Raw genomic sequence first — 21,408 nt, 5'->3', positions numbered from 1 at the left:
AGTATTCTTTTCGTGTATTTGCTTTGTCCTCACCCCCATTCAAAACATTGTTTTTATTACATCTAGATTTTCTATATTGTAATTTTATAAAAATTACTTATGGTTGTTCCCTTCTTACATACTCTTCTGTTTCTGTAGAATACACTTTTGGTTCATAAAGGTTCATCATCTCAGCATAATATTTGTATAGCCAGTCCCTAAATGTTGAGTAGTTATTTCCAGTGTTCCTGTATTTTGGATAATGTAGCCATAATCAGCTGATAAATATTTATTCTCTAAAGTGGGCTTGCTGGATGAGAAGTGATTAGTAGATGACTGCTTTAACATCATTTCCTTTCTTAGCCACCTCATCACTGACAATTTCATTTGACCTATGTACTTGGGGGAGTTGGCTATCAGGAATGTGGTCAAGAAAAAACATTTTACCCCCAAGTCTGTACTTGAGCTACTTGTCTCCATATCTAAATGAAAAAAATTGAACATGTTATTTCTTAATAGAAAGAACATCAACGTGGCCAAATTATGAGTTAGTTGGTTTCAGATTGTTGGTAAAGTTCTATATTATACATTTTTATGTAAATCAAAGTATTTACTAAGATAGTCTAGGCAAGTTTGTCTTCCTAAAGTATCTCATAGAGGGCCTACTAAATCACCATAATTTGAGATGCTCATTTCATTGCTGAGGCTCAGGAGTAATTTGAGAACATCATATAAATCACCATCAGAACCATATAGCCCCACATTGATATAAGCTCAAAATTCTTAAATTTATATTGCAAAAACAGAAGAGGAAGTACCACTGGCTTATGTTACATGCTTCTAAATTACAATTAGATAGTAATCAAGAATGCCAGCAGAACTCTAAAACCTACCAAAATTATGATGGGAACATGGCATACCCGTTGATAAGTACTTTGACTATAGGGACATATTCAAAAAATTCTAAAACACCCTAGCTCACTTAAAACGTTTTGTAGTGCCATTAAAAACAGTCAAACTACAAGATTTTCAGTTCGTATAAGAAATGCAAACAATCACAAGAATTACAAATGTTTAGGATAGAGATAAGATGCATACTAAATAGGAATTAGTATTAAATATAGATAAAAGAGATAGTATTGCTGTATTATAAACTCAAGGGAAACTAAAGTCCTCATTGGAGACAGTAAATAGCAGCATCTAGGATATTATTACCCAAAATATGTTCTACAGAGCACTAGTTTCTTTAGATATGTCAGGATAAGTCTGGTTCTGTATGCATACTAAAAATAAGTTCAGAAAAAGCTACATCTTATATTCTTAGAAATTCACAATGTACAGAAAAAGAAACTAATTGAATTTTATTTATCCCTGGGTTTTCCATATTTCCTTAACTGTAACCTTCCTTCCTTTTCCTTAATATAACATTTGCTAACATTGAGTTACAATACTGTTTCCTAGAAAAAATTTTGAGAAACCTCACTGTACAATGGGAGTAACCTAAGCAAAAATGATATTAAAAATTGGCAAATGAAAAAAAAATTGGCAAATGAAAAACAAGACATTGCAAGGGAAGATATATATGGAAAGGAGCATGTATGAATATACTACATATTATTTGTTGTACAGTAGTAACCAATGGCTTTATTGAGCAGAAAGTGAATTGAACAGGATTTAATGGTGCCACAGACTCATAGTGAGAGCTGAAAAACAAGTTGGAAGTAAGTTTTGAGTGGCCACAGAGGTGGCTCAACAGTCACACTGGGACATCCTAGAATTAATAAACATGCCCTATTTTTTTCCTACCCTTGTCAGGACACAAAGGCCCAGAAGAAAGAGATCAGTTGGCAGTTTTATTTACATGTGAGGAATGAATGAGAGAATATGATAGAAGAAGTCTTCTATAGGATTTGAATTCAGTATCCTTTGAGGACCAAGTATAGATAATTCCTGAACAGGAAATTGAGGCCTTATTAGAAGGGTGAGAAGAATAAATGTTTGGAAGCCAAAAAACAAACAAACAAAACCAACAATACAATGTCAGTATGGTGAGTAAGGGTATCAGAGGAAACAGACAAGCCATATGGAAATTGATAATTTAATGATATGCTTGACAAAACTTTTCCTGATTTGCAAAACTACTTTATTCTGTAAATTAAGAGAGAACATTTGGAACTACTAAGATATTTACTTCTCAGAGGAGATATTTGACTAGTGTGTTTTATGTATGTGAACTAGAAAAACAAAACATCAACTCCTGAATGCTAAAATGATGGAAGAACTAGCTTTCAATGAAAAAAGGTACCAAGACATCTGATCTAACACTGGGGAAACACACATAATGGATTCTTATATTAGATCAGTTTACTCCACCAGGACATCCTTCATTGCAAAGGGAGCAAAAAATATTTCTCCCCAAATTCACCAAAAGAAATCCGCTGCTCCAAACACCAATACAAAAGATCGCTAAAGGACTTCCTGCAAAGAGAAGCAGATAATGCCACTAAGTTTAGGAATGTCAAGGAAGAAAATGTATAGGGAGGGGATAGGATTGTGGAGTAGGGAAGAGAGAAATAAGATTAGAAATATGAGTTTACTGGTGGATAGATCTACCATTTTCTCATAATAGGATCCAGATATTTGGGGTTTCTTACAAGAAATGTGCATAATATACACAGAGCTGTTAAAAACAGAGAATAAAGTCAGACTATATGTTTTTAATTTTTAATTCCATGTAGTTAACATACAGCGTTATATTAGTTTCAGGTGTACAATATAGCATCCCTCAGTGCTCATCGTAAGTGCACTCCTTAATTCCCCATCACCTATTTCATCATGGATGAAACACCATCTCTCCTCTGGTAACCATCACTTTGTTCCTTAGAATTTAGAGTCTGTTTCTTGCTTTGTCTCTCTCTTATTTTTTTCCTTTTCTTTTTTTTTTTTTTTAATTCCACATATGAGTGAAATCATATGGTATTTGTCTTTCTCTGACTGATAGAGAATATTAAAATCACAGGTAAAATTAACAAACAGCTGGTATACCCAACTAGGCTATGGGCAGAAATTTGTCTATGGGTTTCCTAGCAGCCAGACCAAAAAAGGGTAGAGAATTAACGGTAATTTGGTTTTCCTTTTTTACAAATGCTAAAAAGTGAATAACATAAAATGACCCACATATAATATCACTTTATACTATACTAAATTTTCCATAAAATGTATAACTATTATAAATAGGGAAAAAAAAAAAGATCCACCAGAAATAGATTAATACCCCTGTCTCCAAATCCTGCCTAAATTGTAAAAATCAGGCTTAGATTTCTCCTCTTATCTGGATAGTAGTTTAATTATGGTCTCTAATAAAGTTGATTTGAGTCTAGGAAGCAAAGATATCAATAGAGGGCATAATTGCAAAACACACAAAGAAAAAAAAATTGAAAAAAAGTGTGATCATAATACCCTAAGAGCAATATATTATTAAGCCCAGGGGCACCTGAGTGGCTCAGTTGGTTAAGCGTAGGACTCTTGACTTCAGCTCAGGTCATGATCTCAGGGTTGTGAGATTGAGCCCTCTTCTGGTTCCATGCTGGGCATGGAACCTGCTTAAGATTCTTTCCTTCCCTCTCCTTTTACTCTTCCCCCAAACCCCCTCACTGTGATGTGCAAGTACTGTCTCAGAAAAAACAACAACAAAAACATTTGGGGCATCTGGGTGGCTCATCTGGCTAAGCAGCTAACTCCTGATTTCAGCTCAGGTCATGATCTCAGGGTCATGGAATCTGCTTGAGATTCTCTCTCCCTCTGTCCATATACCCGTGCCCCCACTCATTTTTTTTTTTTTTTTGAGTAATGCAGTTAAAATGGAGGCTTGAAATAATGGCATAATAGAAAAATTAGGTAACCAAATTCTTGACCAATATTTATTGTATGTTACAGACAATGAAATTTTTTTAGTAAAATTTATGTATAATGCCACAATCAAAATAAAACATTGGGTATAAAAGATACACATATTTTAAATGGTGAGACCACATGAAATTTTTTAAATAACCTCTTAAATAATTGGATCAGGGAGTGAATCTATAATATTAAAATAGGATATTCAACAAACAACTAAAATATAAGCATTTATTTATATTTAAAATCTGTGGAAAGGGGTACCTGGGTGGCTCAGGGATTGAACATCTGCATTTGGCTCAGGTCGTGATCCTGGGGTGCTAGGATCAAGTCCCACATCAAGCTCCCTGCATGGAGCCTGCTTCTTCCTCTGCATGTGTCTGTGCGCCCCCCCTCTCATGAATGAATGAATGAATAAATAAATAAATAAATAAATAAATAAATAAATCTTTTAAAAAACTGTAGAAAGTAGCCAAAGTTATTCTTAGAGAAATACATCATTTTAAATGTCTATATTATGAAAATACTATATGGTTAACTAAATCTATATTAATTAGAAGAAAAGATTCAAGAAGAAAGGGAAATAATAAAAATTAGAGCATTAAATACATTGCAAAATGAGGAAAGGGCTAGGTTTACAAAGCTTTTTGTCCCTCCTTTTCATCAATATTCTCTCTCTCTCTCTCTCTCTCATTTTTTTTTTTTAAGAGAGAGAGAGAGAGGGAAGGGGAGGAGAAAAGGGAGAGGGAAGGAGGGAACCTCAAACAGACTTCCCACTGATTCAAGATCAAGAGTCAAATGCTTCACCAACTGGGCCGTCTAGGCGCCCCTCATCAATATTCTTACTGAGATTTGTCTGGGAAAGGACGTGGTGACGGGAAGAATGTATCAGCTGAGGTGAGTTAGAGGGGCTCAGTGGGCAGGAAACCCCCTCGGGGAGGTGTGCCCTTGGGCAGAGCAGCACGTTGTCCTGGAGGTGAGATTGGGCAGCCGTGCACACACAACAGTGAGTCACAACCTCAGAGAAGTCACAGAGCTCTTCAGTGATGCTGGTTACACTCCTGCCACATGCTGGACACCGTTCTTTGCCTTGAGACATACCTGAGAACCAGAGCCCCTCAAATCCCTGCCCTGTGGATTTTAGCTTCTAGTGAGGAAAGGTAATTCTCATCAACCCAAACTGGGAAACGTGAAGGGACCCATAAGAAAAAAAGGTTTGGTTTGCGTTTTGGTTTGTAAGTTTTGCTTTTGCTGCAATAGGATAATAGGGCAGCAAAGTGGCTTAGAGCACAGCTGACCCAACCCTATCTCCAGTGTCTCAGCCCTTCAGCGAGTTCAGCACCTGAACACAAAGGAAGCTTGTAATTGGGCCACACAGCCCTTCTTGCAAACCTCCACTGGTCCCTGTGCCTTTCTAGATTGAATCTTCTGGATTTGACCCATGGAGAAGGCCATTTTAGTCCAGACTCTTGCTTCTCCTTTCTGGATTTGTTCACGGTGCCTCTCACACACCTTCCTCTCTAACTACAGTGTGCCTTTTTTCCCCTAAAATACTGCAAGCACATATGTGTGGATTCTATAGCCACATTCACTTCCCCTAGAGTGGCTTTCATGCTGCTCCCCCCTGCCCCCACCTAGGTAGCACCCTGCAGTGAGGCCTTCCAGAGCTGAGCCTGGCTCCAGTCCTACGAGGAGGCAGTCAGGGACTTCCTTCCCTGCATTCTCTGCATATGCTGTCACTCTGCATTGTTGACGGCCTTCTTCATTACTTCTTTCCCCAGTAGAATCCGTACAACTCAAAAATAAGGATTCAGCTTCTACTGTTTTTAGAGCCCTTTGCTTAGTTAGCACTGTATGCCTAACACTAGAAATATTTAGTGTTTGTGACTAAACTTTTATTAGGCTTTCTGTGACCTTAGTTTTTTAAGACTCCAACAGAAAATTCTTCCTTTAAAGCAAAATCTGTACATTGATAACACAAACAAGCAAATGGCCTGGAAGATCCTGTGTAAACTTTTTAAAGCTCCACCCCACTCCCTGCCTTAACCCCTCCCACTAACTGGCAAAACTTCTTCCTTTTTATTTTTTTTAAGATTTTATTTATTTATTCATGAGACAGAGGGGGTGGGCAGAGACACAGGCAGAGGGGGAAGCAGGCTCCCTGAAGGAAACCTGATGTAGGACTCGATCCCAGGACCCCAGGATCATAATCTGAGGCAAAGGCAGATGCTTAACCACTGAGCCACCAGGTGCCCCACATCTTACTTTTTAGAATCTATTCTAAAAATGCTGGTTCTGTGAAAGTTTTGAAAGCCGGTGAGCTAGAGACTACATCAAAATTTAATTAATTACCAAATATTATTGGTCATTTATAGTGGGGTTTTTTTTTTGTTGTTTTGGGGGGGGTGTTTTTTTGTTTTGTTTTGTTTTGTTTTGTTTTGTTTTTTTAGAGGATAGGAGGGCCCAAGGGAGAGGGAGAGAGAGAATCTTATTCAGGCTCCACATCCAGTACTGGGCTCTGATCTCAGGACCCTAAGATCACAACCTGAGCCAAAATCAAGAGTTGGCTGCTCAACAGACTGAGCCACCGAGGTGCCCCTGTAGTGGACCTTTTAAATAGAATTGACGTTAGAGCACTTTGTGAAATTGTAAACCTAAGATGAAATTATAAAAGGTAAATGGGAAAGGGAATATTCAATGTATATTTGCTTCAATTTGAGGAAACTATTCAGCTAAAACTTTATTAGCCATTTAATGATACACTTATGCCATACAGAGCAATTTTAATCATATTTACTAACTGGTATTGATTGTCTCCTTATGTTGTTTTCTACTAATGTGTTTGACCCTGATTTCTTAGAAATTTAGATTGATCCTTCTGTATACCTTAGGTATTAAATTTACTATTTAGCATTTATTATTTAAATTTTTATAAAAGAAAGAAATATGATATACGGAATAAATATTTTCACTTGAAAGGTTCAAAGTGATACTAGATTATAGTAATTTTGTTAATTAGATTTCCATGGTTAATGAGTTCCAACTGTCTCTCATTGAATGTACCATTAGAAGTTTAATTTGTACTTTAAAAGATCTAGGAATATATGGAATTGATTATAAATAATATATATTTTAGTCAAATGAAATGACTACATTTTTTTTGTCCTAGAGTGAATTACTAAATCATATCTACTCCTTAATCCAAGTTTGCAATATGTGTTTCTCTGTTTATAAAAATCTATCCTGTATTTATAATTGTTTTCAAAGACACGGAAGTTTTATCAGCTGTAAGAACTTTATCTCTACAATTCACAAAAGCAGTTCTACAGTTTGCTAGTAATTCTATTTCTAAAACTTTTTCATGTTAATGTATAATAGCAGAAGCTGTTCTGATTTCTATCTAATTATAAACCAAATAAGAGTGCTTGGCACGCAAAAGAAAAGGAAAGTCAGAAAAGTAACTTTTTCATTTCTTTCTTTTTTTTTTTTTTTTAAAGTAAACTCTACCTCCAGTGGGGGGCTTGAACTCACAACCCCGAGATCAAAAGTTGCATGCTCTACCAACTGAGCCAACCAGGCACCTCTAACTTGTTTCCCAATGAAATATTTGTGTCCCTTTTAGTTTAGCACAGTGCCTTGCACATAGTAAGCAAACAACAGATTCACATCGGTAAGTGTTGACCTAGGTGATGAAGTGACAACTTCAAAATCTCGGTGATTTAAGACAATATGCTCTGTACATTCTATGTGCTCTGCCCATGACTGCTTCTCATGATCGTCCATCCAGGGCCCAGACTGATGGAGTGGCTGACACCTGAACCATTTCCATTTGTCAAGATGGGAGTCAGAGAGTTGGAGGGTGGAGGTAGTAAAAAGAGAATCTAGAAAATGCACACTGGCTTATAATGCCTATGTCACAAAGACACCTGTTACTTGAACCCACATCTCACTGGCTAGAGCAAGACACATGGCTGCTATAATTTAAAAGTTGGGGGAGGGGATTCATTGTACCACCCTATCCCTGAGAGAAAAATTTAGTGGACAATGTTAATGACTGCCACCATGGCCACTAACTTGGATTAAAATGTATAGCCTTCCCAACCACCAGGAATTGCAGCAGATAGGAATTTGTGAAAAGAGACAAAATTTTCCAAGGATCTCCAAACTGGAATCCATCTATACCACTTCCTTCCTATGGCACCAAGATAGTAAGTGGAGTGTTGTGCCTTGGGATAATTGTTTTCAGTAACTTTTCAAGTAAAAGGCTACTCCTCTAGCACTTGTCTGCTAACATCTGCTTCTCCAAGAAATACCTTCTATTCTAGGGACACCTAGATGGCTCAGTGGTTGAGCATCTGCCTTTGGCTCAGGGAGTGATCCCAGGGTCCTGGGAACAAATCCCACATCAGACTCCGTGTGAGGAGCCTGCTCTCCCTCTCCCTGTGTCTCTGCCTCTCTTTCTGTGTCTGTCATGAATAAATAATACAATTTAAAAAAAATAGACAAGAAATACTTTCTATTCTAGACTTCTCCCATAACTTTCCAAATTTTAAACAGTAAAGTTGACAGACATAAACTACCCTGTACAAAAGTAATGACTGTTACCACCATTGCTGTTGTCTGATGTGGGAGTTAATCGCTGCTTTCTGGCAGCACCCAATTGTGTTGATCAGATATTGAGGACCTGGTGCTTCTCTTTCAACCACTTTCTCTTTGATTTAAGTGCTTCCCCAGGCCAGTCATTTCTCATTTTACAAAAGTCTAATGAAAGAGATGAGGTAATAGATTTAGATTTACGTTGAATCATTTCATAATTTACAATGTCTGTTAAAACCAATACTCCAAAATCGTTTTAAACTGCCTGAATCCTATTGACATGGATTTCTAATGCTAGGTATGTCTGTTTTAAACAAGCTGTATTTTTCCAGGAATATTCCTATGTGTTCTTTTTCTTTGAAATTGTGGTGCCCACCAGAAAGATACCAAGCAGTAGCTATCACAAGGAATTTAAAATTTGATAGGGCTAGTAGAAAATTCCTCAGAATTGTGATAATTTGCCATCTGCTAAGTTCACTTATTTAGTGAATCAGCAGATGTTTATGGAATACCTGCTTTGAGCCACTGCACTTGATGCTGCAGAAACAACAAACAAAAGGAAGACAGTCTCCGCTGACAAACCGTAATTCATTTAGATTTCACAACAACCCTATAAAATAAGAATAGGTATTTTTATCCTTATTTGATGGAGGAAGAAACAGAGCAGATTATTAGGGAACTTGACCAAAGGCATGCAGAGTGGCGGAGCTGGGCTTCCAATTCAGGCATTCTGGCTAAACAGCTAGAAATTAGGGATGTCAAACATACCACATAGATGTAGTAGGCTATAGCCTGAACTCATGAGTCATCAATAGCTAAATGATAATTGAAGGAGTGGAAGGGAAAGGGGTTCCCCAGAGTATATAACATACGGAGAAAAGAGAGCCTTAACATGTCAGCATTAGGGAGAAGAGGGGACTAGAAAAGAAGACCGAGATGTGGTGGTCCCAGAAGTTAGAGGAAAACCAATAGAATGTGATTAGCCGAAAGAAAACATTTTGAAAAATTAAGAAGTATTCAGCTGTGCCAAGGGCTTCTGCTAAGGCAAGTTGTAAAAAAGACTGAAAAGTATCTTCGGGACATTGCAAAACAGAGGTCGGGTGACTTTACCAAGAATTCTTTTGATTTGAGTAATAGCAGAGAATGTAAATTGTTTTTGATTGACAAGAAGGTCTTTAAGAAGGTGGAGAAAGGGGGATCCCTGGGTGGCTCAGCGGTTTGGCGCCTACTTTTGGCCCAGGGTGCGATCCTGGAGACCCGGGATCGAGTCCCACATCAGGCTCCCGGCATGGAGCCTGCTTCTCCCTCCTCCTGTGTCTCTGCCTCTCCCTCTGTCTGTGTCTATCATAAAAAAATAAAAAAAAAAATAAAAGGTGGAGAAAGATGGGATTCAGAGGACAGATGGCCTCAGGAAGGGATCCTTCCTCCATTGCAGAATGAGAGTGAAGGAGAAAATTGGCATGTCAGTGACTTGGTAGATTTGGTGGTGGAGATGTGAGATAATTATCATCTGATGACCCCTGTTAGCTGTATGAAGAAGTAGAAGACAAGGACATCTGCCAGGACTCAGAGAGCAAACAGACATTGAGATGAGTGTGTATAATATAGAATTATCATTCTAGAAAGGGTTGACTGGAGAAACATGGTAGAGTTTCTGGCCAGTATCTAGGTTGGTGACCGTGATATGGTGGTATCGGTCCTCCTAGGTGTATATTGCTCAGGAGTTCATATACAAGTATGGAGAAGGTAGGTGGTTGGTGGTAGTTGTGTTTTGCTAGCTAGATGTGACAGAGACAAAGGAATGCATGGATTTGGAGATACTGGCAAAAATATTGTTGGAATTACAGGCCATGATGTCCAAAACGAGTGTAAGTGTGAAGAACAGCAGATGAGTATGGAGAGAAAATGGGACTGGTTAAATGGCCTAAAGTTTAGTTAAAGTAGCACAAGAGTGGTAGCATTCATTTACAGGTGGCTGGAAGCTCTGGAAATAAAGGCTATATAGTGGGATATATGAATAAAAGATTGGACTTTCTGAATTTTTTTAATTATTTAAATTTGATTAACATATAGTGTATTATTAGTTTCAGAGATAGAGTTTAGTGATTAATCAGTTGTATATAACGCCCCATGCTGGTTACATCAAGTGCCCTCCCTAATGCTCATCACCCAACTAACTACCCCATCCCCCTGCTTACCTCCTCTCCAGTGACCCTCAGTTTGTTTTCCACAGAGAAGAGTCTTGTGGTTTGGCTCCCTCTCTGATTTTATCTGATTTTATTCTTCCCTCCCTTCCCCTGTGATCCTTTGTCTTGTTTCTTCTACATATGAGTGAAATCGTATGATAATTGTCTTTCTCCAATGGGCTTATTTCACTTAGCACAATAGTTCCATCCATATCATGGAAAATGGTAAGATTTCATTTTTTTTGATGGCTGAATAATATCCCATTGTATATATGCACCACATCTTCTTTATCCATCCATCTGTCAAAGGACATCTGGGCTTTTTCCATAGTTTGGCTCTTGTGGACATTGCTGCTGCAAACATTGGGGTTGCAAGTGCCCCTTTGGATCACTATGTTTGTATACTTTGGGTAAATACCTAGTAGTGCAATTGGTGAGTTGTAAGGTAGCTCTATTTTTAACTTTGTGAGGATCCTCCATACTGTTTTCCAGAGTAGCTGTACCTGTCTGCATTCCCACCGACAGTGTAAGGGGGTTCCCCTTTCTCTGAATCCTTGCCAACATCTGTCATGTGCTGAGTTATTAATTTTAGCCATTCTGACGGGTGTGAGGTGGTATCTCATTGTGGTTTTGATTTGTGTTTCCCTGATGCTGAGTGATGTTGAGCATTTTTTCATGTGTCTGTTGGTCATGTGTAGGTCTTTGGAGAATGTCTATTCATGGATAAGATATTTTAAAAACGAGAGCTTTGAATGATGTCATGATCAGGATAACATCAGGCGACTAAGTAGTTAAGGAGGGATTTACCAGAATCTGTCTGCATGGCTGACTGTGTAATATATTTTAATTGAAAAAAACTACAATGTAAAAATTAGTCTTTTTAAGAAAAGTGCCAAGTATCAGTGAACTTATTTTTAAACTTGATTAGGTATAATGTTTACATTCTATTCATAAATGTGTGTGAAAATATGTACTGAACACAGGTTGCTGTTTAAACAAAAAGAATTATTCACATAATATGAAATTTACATATAAGATTGTTGGACAAACATTCATGACTCTAGATGTTAGTACAGATGATTATAGTTGACATTAGACATGTCAGCAACACATAGCTAATTAGATTTAATGCATCTCTATACCTATGCAGAGCAGTTTCTTTTAAACTACAACTAGATTTTATCTATGATAAATGTAGTAAATTTGATCATGCTGATGTGAATTTATTTTGGATTTTCTTTAAGAATTATATCTTACCTACTGTATGAAACTGTTTGATTTCCAAAAATTTGCTTTGGCAAAATTGTTATGATTTGGGATTTAGTTATTATTATTCTAGTCCATTTGGGCTGCTACAACTGAATAGCATAGACAGATGGCTTACAAACAACAAACATTTATTTCTCCAAATTCTGGAGACTGGAAAGTCCAGGCCAAGGTCCTAGAATATTTACTGTCTGGTTAGAACCAATTTTCAGGTTCGTGGATGGCCATCTTTTCCATGTGCCGCCTTTAAGTCCTCTAAAGATTTCATGTATAAAGCTTTCTAGTGTTACCTTCTTATGATGTAGATTTACAGTTTACATTTTTTTTTTAATTTTTCCCTTTAAAACAGTTTAGAAATGTTGGCAAATCCTAGGGTTAACCATTGTAGTAACTGAATCCATTTCTACTACATTATGAAGTGCTTCTAAGAGATCTGCTGATATACCTGAATATGCTACCATTAATTGTACGTTTGAAAGCAAACAGTTAATCTTATAACTTAAATGAAAATTCTTTTACATTGATGATAAAATAAATGTAAGGCTTGAGGGTAATGTTTTTAACTTAATAATTGATCTTTATTTTAATTTGAGGTATACAATTCCTCTAAAGCAGTACAAATAGTGATTAATTCCAGGGTCCTGCAAAATGTGGACATCCAAGAGCTTTAATGGTAAAGGCATAGAATACAAGAATTTTTTCACAGCTCACTATTCTAAGCACTTCTTTTCTTTTTTTTAAATTTTATTTATTTATTTTTTATTTAAATTCGATTTGTCAACAATTAGGTGGAAGGTTAGGGTTAGACCAGATAAGCACAGTGGATTGTCACATTTGTCTCTTAAGTTCCATATGGTTGAGGCATTTACTTGTTTGATCTTATTTTAATAGATTTTTTTTAAGTTTTTGATAGTCACAGTTCTAATTTGTAATCACTGTTAACTTCTGTGTCTCAATTCTTACAGCTAACATGTTATATAATTATTAAATAGGGACTTCTTACTTTTAGTCTTCTATCATATCACAGACTTCCTTTGTTTAACTAGAAAGTATGCTTATTACTCAGTTTAGGTTTAACTATTTCAGATAACTGTAGCATTCATTTTGCATTTCTGCTATCTAAACTTTATGACCATCTAATGCTTTCTGACTAGGCTTAGAAGAATACTAACCCAGAATTACCTGGCTTGTAGTGGACCTTAAGCTCTCTCATCTCATCAGGCACGCAACTATTGACACATTTGTGATTCACACCTTTATTCGGCAAATATTACATGCCATCTATGATTATTTTGAGCATCTTTTATGTGCCAGGTCATGTTCCTGTCTCTGGAGGATTCAGCAATGAGCAAATTCAACAGAGTCTCAGCTTGCATGAAATGTACATGATAGTGAGATAATATGATAAATCAGTTCACAGGATAATTTCAGATAGCAATAAGTACTATGAAGAAAATACAAGACAATTGTGGGATAAAAAGTGATAGAGGAGTGGGAAGATGAGATGTCCCTTAGGTTGAATTAGAACCAGGACCTAAGTGACACCACTGAAGATTTGGAGAAAAGAACATTCCAGAGGAACTTGAGAGTTGATTGATAATAGATTCTTCTCTTAACTTTGGGATGAAGAGGAAGAGGAGGGCGGCAGTGGTGGTGATGATAATGGTGGTTATAAGACTGTTTTTTGATTATCATGTGCCAGTATCAATACCGGAGAAATTACATAATCTCTGTGTTGTGGATACACTGAAGCTGTGAGCACCTGATTCCTGAGTCCCACAGGAGCTGTTGGAACTGGGTTTAGATCCTACTGTCTGCTCCATGACCCGGCCCACATAGTATTCTCAAACCAGAGTTAGTACCACAATCTTTTTTCCTTATTCACTTGCTCATCTTCTCAACATCTAAACTTCATATAATGAGCTAGCAACCATCTTCTATTACCTGTGAAATCTTTCACTTCCTGAACAACAAAGAATAATTGAAGTATGAAAACTAAATCATGTGATAGATTTATAGCACTTGTTACATTCATAACACCTGTGAGACTATAACAGATTTTTATTCAAATTGTGTTTGAAATGATTTATTCATTGCATTCATGTCATTTTCCTAGAGACAACGTTCTTGAATTTTTTTCCAAATAGTTCTTTAATCACATTCTTATTTTCCTTCTCCATGTTTACATTCCCTCACCTTCCTCATCAGTAGAATAAAATGCTTCTCATTGACCAGTGAATTCATGAAGCAGAAACCTTCATATATAATATATAATAATATATATTATTATATATACCTTAATATATAAAAATATAAAATATATAATATATAAAAACATATTTTAAGTAAAATTTATAATACATAAAAATATATATACCTTAATATATAAAAAATATCTATGTGATTTTAGCATCAATCTCTTTTTACTCTGATTTAGTATCAGATACAATTCAGAATGATGATAAAATTTATATTTCATTGTGACACTGTAATGAGTAAGGTATACATTCACTTTTTCTTTATAAGTAAGGCACACACTGAGGATGTTAGTATTTATTTGAGAACACTGAATAATGTAGATATACATAATTTAGAAAAAGGAATAGTATTTTAAATGTTTGAATCCTATTTTCTGAAAAATAGCAAGGAGAAAAATAGTACCTTATCTTTTCAAATGAAACTAAAATATTTTGGTTTTATTAACAGACATAAATTGTGAAGGTTTACCAATACAATTGGAATGCTTTTATGTAATTAGAGAATTCCAAAAAGGATTTAAAAATAGCTGGTAAATCTGCCATATGTTGACAGTACTTGAATAAATTTCTCCTGACTATGAATAAAAATTTGGAATTCTATTGCCTATTTGCTTTTTCTATTGTATTCACTAAACAAAGAGAGGAAGGAAAACTCAGATTTATTGTCATATATCAGAAAAGTGACTGCCAAAAATGATTAACATACCTACTTATCATAATCATTAAAGATTTGCAGTGAACCAGCATTTAATGGAATTGTTTTCCTTTAATTCTGTTAACTATGATCAAAAGACAGGACTCAAAACTGGAGGCCCCTAAGGATTAACTAAGTTTACATCTCATGACCTAGCATTCTGCTAGTTTTTCCTAGGTGTTTAGGGATTTCCTGGTGCCGCCTCTCAAATAATAGAGTTTAATCAGCATGCAGATAAATGAGCAGTCCTCACACTTCTAGGTAATGCCAGTCTCACTTCTCTGCTGTCTCGTGTTGCCCTTCTCGCTAGTTTTACTTCAGTGTTTTTCTTCCATGTTCAGACAGATACAGAATAATAACTTAATTTATAAATACTCAATGTAAAATACCAACACATCAACTCCCCTGCCCCCACCCCTTACTATCAAATTAACAAAAAACGAAAGACTCTGTTAATACCCAGTTTGGTGAGAGTAGAGCAACAATTCACTCAGGCTGAAAGGAATGTAATTTGATATAATTGCTCTGAAAAGCTATCAAGTATATGCATATAAGGAGATCCTTAATAAAGATATTTATTTAGCTTCAGTTATTCCACATTGGGGAATCTATCCAAAGGAAATAATCCAAAACATAATCTTATTATGTCTAAAGCAGCTAAGAGATATGTTTTATGTACTCATTGAATAGGAGGAGACATCTTTAAAAAGAGAATGATGGAACAGATCGTGAAATGCCCACACAACTGCATACTGTGCAGCCATTAAGATTTATTCTTGCTCATTTTTTTAGTGACATGGACAGTTATTGATATCAATAAAGCAAAATATAAAATTTCATGTATAATATGATTTCAGCTATGGAAAACAATAATTACATAAGAAACTTCTTAAATATAAATAGTATTTTCTTCTGATTGGTATATGATTTTTCCTCTGCCCTTTTGTTTTTCTATACAAAAGAAACTAGTTAGTTTCTATACATTAGAAACTATACTATACATTAGAAACTAGTTAGTAATAATCTTACAATCAGAAAAGCATTAAAGAAAAATTATAATAGAGTTGGGAAAATAAACTCATTACCAAATTTTTGCTCCTAAACATACTCAGGATTCAGTTGTTCTAGACTCTTTTAAAATTTAAATTTTTTTGACTTTTTTTTACAAGAATCTAGCCTGTAGAGTCTTGAAAGTCACCTTTTTCTCTTTCTGACATCTGTTTCATAAAGAAAATGACTTTACTCAGTGATAATTGAATTTCGCTCTTTATAGTCAATTTATAGATTTCCATTTCAGATGGTGGTTTATTTACAACAACATCAATTCAATGTTAATATTGTCCTCAGTTCACACAGAGATAGAGGTGACACAAAGCTTAAGTAAACAGATTGGTCATAAACTCTTGCAGTCTCACATCCAGCTCCCTCGTCTTTGAATTACCAAGAGCAGTTTAAAAAGACAAGGGCTAATTATAGTAACAAGACTTTTTTGTTACACATACACACACACATAATTCAACCTAATGTGTGATACAAAATACTATATAGAGTATCTCATATTCTAAAAAAATATATGTGAATGAGAAATTTCTCTGCATTTTCCATCAACCATTTAAAAAGCGAAAGAATAGAATTATTTTTGTTAAGTGTATAGATTAAATAAAGTTTATGTTCATTACTAACATAGAAATCTAGAAACACTGAGGCACTTGGCACAATCTGTGACTTTTTCTCTACAGGATCTAATTGCAAAAAGGTATTAGGGAAGACATAGCAGAAAGCCTTTCTCCTGTTGTTACAGCAGTAAATATCCCTTAAGAAACTTCAAAAGCAGTGCATGCTTGTTTGAGGAAGAAGAAAGAGAAAAGCTGTTGAGTAATAAGCCAGGGAAGAAAAGAAAACCTTGTCTGAGAGATAAAGGAGGTGACTATAAAGAAGGGAGCAAACAGTCTACCAGACACTCAGAGGCTTCTCAAATCAAAATCTAGATTCACTTTATGATGGAAACCCAAGGTAATTAGCAACCATATTTTTAAGACTTGAATTATTTTGCTTTATTTTTTAAAGTCTAAAACAATTATGATTTTATGACTATATGATATGAATCGATAGAGCTTAGTTATGGGCATACAAGTATTAGAAGTTTCTAAATTTTTGAAATATGACTTTTAAAAATATTTGGGGTATCTATAGATGTGATAAAAAGTCAACAATGTCTTTTCTTTCTGGATTCTCTACTCACCTGAAAACGCTGCCTTTCCTTCCAGTTATGGGCTATTTACTTGTCTGAGATGCTGTAATGGGAGTAGACTTTTCTATAGTGATCCTGAGCCTCTCACTACTTAAAAGTGTATTTGTAAGAGAAATTGCCAAATTTTGATTAAACAATTTGTAAATGGGCTGCTTGAAATATTCATTGTATGGAGTTGTCCGTCTAATAAACTTAAGAAGTAGCACTTAGGAATGTAAAGAACCTTGTTTTTAGAATCTGGAATCTTGTTTGCATGTTGACTTTACCTTGAGCAAGCCCTTTTATGACTTTCAAATTTTTTCATTGATTTCAAATAAATGTATAATGTCTTTTAAGCATCCTGTAAATCCAGTGTTCTAAAACTATGATACATTTATTTTCAAGTTTACAGAATGTTGTAAGTTGAAAGAGGGCTGTGGTGGGAGAAATTTTCTCCCCATATCTCAGATCTTCTTAACTCATTCTCGAGTGTAAACACAATGACTGCTTCTGGTGTAATGTACTTAGGCTTTGTGTTGTACAATGCTTAGGCAGCCCAAGTATGTAAATCCCTGGGAATGAAAAAGCAGCAGCAAAGTTGGACATCTTCATGCCCTGGAAAAACTTTGTGTTCTGTGGAAAGGAAATGCTAAAAAGCAGAGAAGCACTGCAAAGAAAACAATAAACTGCTATCAACACAGACAATTAGGAGCACGCACGGATTCTTATGGAATAGATACAGTCTTAACTCCTTCCCAACCTGAAATTTGAATGCAGATTGCTTTCCATTATTAATAGATAGAAACTCAAAGGGAACTCTGGCAGCTGTAACAAAAATGAGAAACAAGACTTTTATATTTTGTAAAACGGACTTTCAGGTGCAGAGGATACAGGCAAACTCTTATCAGCATGCAAGAAATTAGAGAATATTGTTTCCAGGAGTCTTTCCTAATAAATTCACTGAAGAACAAGCTTGAGTCAACCAAAATACCACATCGTACGATTCCATTTTTATGAAATGTCCTAAATAGGCAAATCTGTAGAGACAGAAAGTAGATTAGAGATTGCCTAGGACTGAAGAGGCTGGGGGGAAATGGGGAGTGACTGCTAATGGATATGGTGTTTCTTTATTAGGGGTGATAAAAATGTTCTAAAATTTATTGTGGGGAATCAATTTAGTGTGACTATACTAAAACCACTGAAACGTACACTCTAAATGGGCAGATTGTATGATAAAAGTGTTAAAAACATTGTAGTTCTGAATTTTAATTGGAAATATTAGTATGAACCTATGAGCTATTTTGTCTTAAGCATGCATAAATATGCATTTATGTGGGTATATGTCTATCTGTATAACCACATCTTTTAGGCATGAAGAAGCCTAAAAACAATGATGAATTCAGTGGTCATGAACATCCCCAGCACCCAGACTAGGTCTTAAATTCCTATTTCTTACTAGCCAGTGCTTCTTGCAGAAATGCCTAAAATAGAAAATGTGCAAGACTAGCTTGAAACAACTCATTAAACCAGATAGCAAGGACTACAAAGTAATGTCAAAAGGACTCAGGAGCCAACTTAAAAGAGGCTTCCACCAGCAAATACGAGAATTTTATTTTAGTAAAAATTAGAAATGTAACAGATTAAAACCCATTTAGTATGTTTAAATGGATAAGTTCATAATGATATTAAAAAACAAAAATAGTTGATCACCTTCAAAACAATGACAGGGACAACTTTTGACCTTGAAAATCGATAAAGGAAAAGAAAGCATTTATCTTCCCCTTTCTGTATGAACTGTGTTACTGGTAACCAAGTAGTAGATAAACAGTGTCTCTTAATAAAATTATTTCTGTTAAATGAAAATAAAATGATCAAAGTAGAAAATCACCCATTTTTTTACAACCCCTGAGGATTAATGGATGTAGGCCATGATGACCAACAGCTTCTAAGTTCTCAAAAGGAGAGCAAACCACATATGTGCCTCCTGATAAAAGAATATATCACCTTGAGTCTTACCAAAGGGATCAGGTCTCTGGATCCAGCTTTTAATTTGTCAAAAATACGAAGAAAAGAATGTTGAACTATACTACACATGTGTGTGCATAATGTGGTTCCTATTGTTCAAATAACTCAAATTTGTCCAGATAAATTTGAAGGAAAAGAAAGGGGAAAAGAGAGAGTCTGTGCTTTAAAAGAGGCTTAAGGAACACCTGGGTAGCTCAGTTGGTTGGGCTGCCAGCTCTGAATTTTGGCTCAGGTCATGATCTTGGGGTCCTAGGTTTGAGCCCTCCATGTTCCGTGGGGCATCTGCTTGGGGATTCTCTCTCCCTCTGTACCATTCCCATCATGCTTGCTCTTATTTGCATGCTCACTCGCTCTCTCTCTCTCCCTCCCTCCCTCCCTCCCTCCCCCTCCCTCCCTCCCTCCCTCGCTCAAATAAATAAATCTTTAAAAATGTATAAATAAAAATAAAAGTTAAGGTTTAAAAATTGTAGTTTTTTTTAAGTCTAAGGATGAACCACTTGGTTGATAAAGAAATAGAAGAGAGTACATACCAGGATGTGGTTATTTTTGGAGAGAAGGAAGGAGCAGTGACTGAGATGGAACACATGGAAGGCCTCTAGTAGGGCTGGAAAAATCCTGTCTCTTGACCTGGATGGTAATTACTAGGATATATATGTCTTAGGATATTACACTAGACTATACATTTTGTATGTGTGTATGTATGTAGGGGGTGTCTGAATCTCTGTGTGTCTTTAGAATTTAAGTTTTTAAATAAATTAATAACAAAACAATTGCCCAGAAAGATATTTATGCTTGGTGGAATCAATTTGAGATCTTGAGATCTATTTTGGGTCTCTTTCTCTCTCTAAAAGAATGTTTAATATATTTGAATTAACTTGACCCATATAAATTATAGGTTATATTTCAGACATAAAACAAGCAGAGTTCAAAGATAAAGTGTATGTAAATATTCTACATGTCTTAAAGTGCTGGTTGAAGCAGTGTTTTGATAAACAGCATTCATCTTTTTACTTTTTAAAACGAGTCACCCAAGGAACTGGAAACAGTTTTTTATTTACCACTTTTGGGTGTGATAGTAGTAAATGTCCAAGTCATTTCAAGCAACTGTCTACTCAATAGTATGCACTATGACTAACATGTATAGAGAACACTAAGCAGTCTTTTCATTTATTCATTGTCATAACACATGCTACATTTGGTCAGTTATTCTGAAACTTGGTTTCAGTAGCATGTAGTAATCATGGTCAAGACCATGGACTCTGGCACCAGATTTGGGCATTCATATCCCAGCTCTACCTTTTTCTAGTTTTGTGTGAACGTATTGAGGGATGATAACCTTTCCTACCTAAGAGGTTTGTTTAAAGGATTAAATGACTTAGATGTAGACATGCAGAAAAGTCACTGGAATATATTGAATCCTATATAAGCATCAGCTATTACTAGTTGGCTCAGATCATTTATGCAGTTTTCACAGAGGTCGTCATCCTAGTGTGGACAGTAATAGAAACAAAGGATGTTCAGATTTTATGGTTTATGTATGATTATTCACATTTAATATAGTTAGCATGTTAGAGATAACTTGGAGTGAAATCTCTTTACATTCTTTATGTCTTGAAATTTTATCAGTTCACGGTATAAGGGTGCATTATTGCAAGACCTATAAAAGAGAAAGATGTTGAGTAAAGAGGGAGGAAGGCAAGAAAGCAAAGAAGGAAAGAAAAGAAAGGAGGGAAGGAAAAAAGGAAACTCACGGGGAGAAAAGGAGTTGCCTCAAAATACTTGATTTGCGGTTCACTTTCCAGAAATGCATATATGTACTGTGATTGTAATTAGTTGTGTGATTACTTTATTTAAATACATTTGCATTCCTTAGTGGAAAGTCTTCTTCAGGATTTTTTTAAGTGTAAAACTTATTCAATGAGCACAAAACTAATATGTTAATTTTACCACCTCCCCTCCCAATTTGGAATTCTAATCAGTCATTGATAAATGAAGTTTATCCTGCCCAAAGAGTTTGGAAAGGCCCGGGAAAGTTTTTAAAGGTTTATGTATTTAAATTTTTCAAGTTTCCTGAGGGATCTAGACATCAAGAAATATTTACAAACATCCACTAGTTTCCACTTCTTTCCTGCTGATTTTCCTTGTTAAGAACTTTAATGAAAAGAAGTCCAAAATACATCTTAAGAAAGCTGTACATACATCTTCTTCCCACCATTAACATAAGACACGCCTCATTTTACAAATGTTTCTCAATTACATTATTCCTGATATAACATT

The 21,408-nt window shown here is 35.6% G+C and overlaps 1 protein-coding gene across 1 annotated transcript in view; it reads left to right on the top strand.

Moving 5' to 3' along the window:
• MAN1A1 (mannosidase alpha class 1A member 1) overlaps positions 1-21,408 on the top strand; it is a 168,814-nt gene that overhangs the window by 63,891 nt on the left and 83,515 nt on the right. The window lies entirely within an intron of this gene.

The sequence above is a fragment of the Canis lupus genome, chromosome 1 (genome assembly GCF_011100685.1).
Source record: "Canis lupus familiaris isolate Mischka breed German Shepherd chromosome 1, alternate assembly UU_Cfam_GSD_1.0, whole genome shotgun sequence".
Classification (NCBI taxonomy): Eukaryota; Metazoa; Chordata; class Mammalia; order Carnivora; family Canidae; genus Canis; species Canis lupus.
This window is presented reverse-complemented; position numbering and strand designations above follow the sequence as displayed.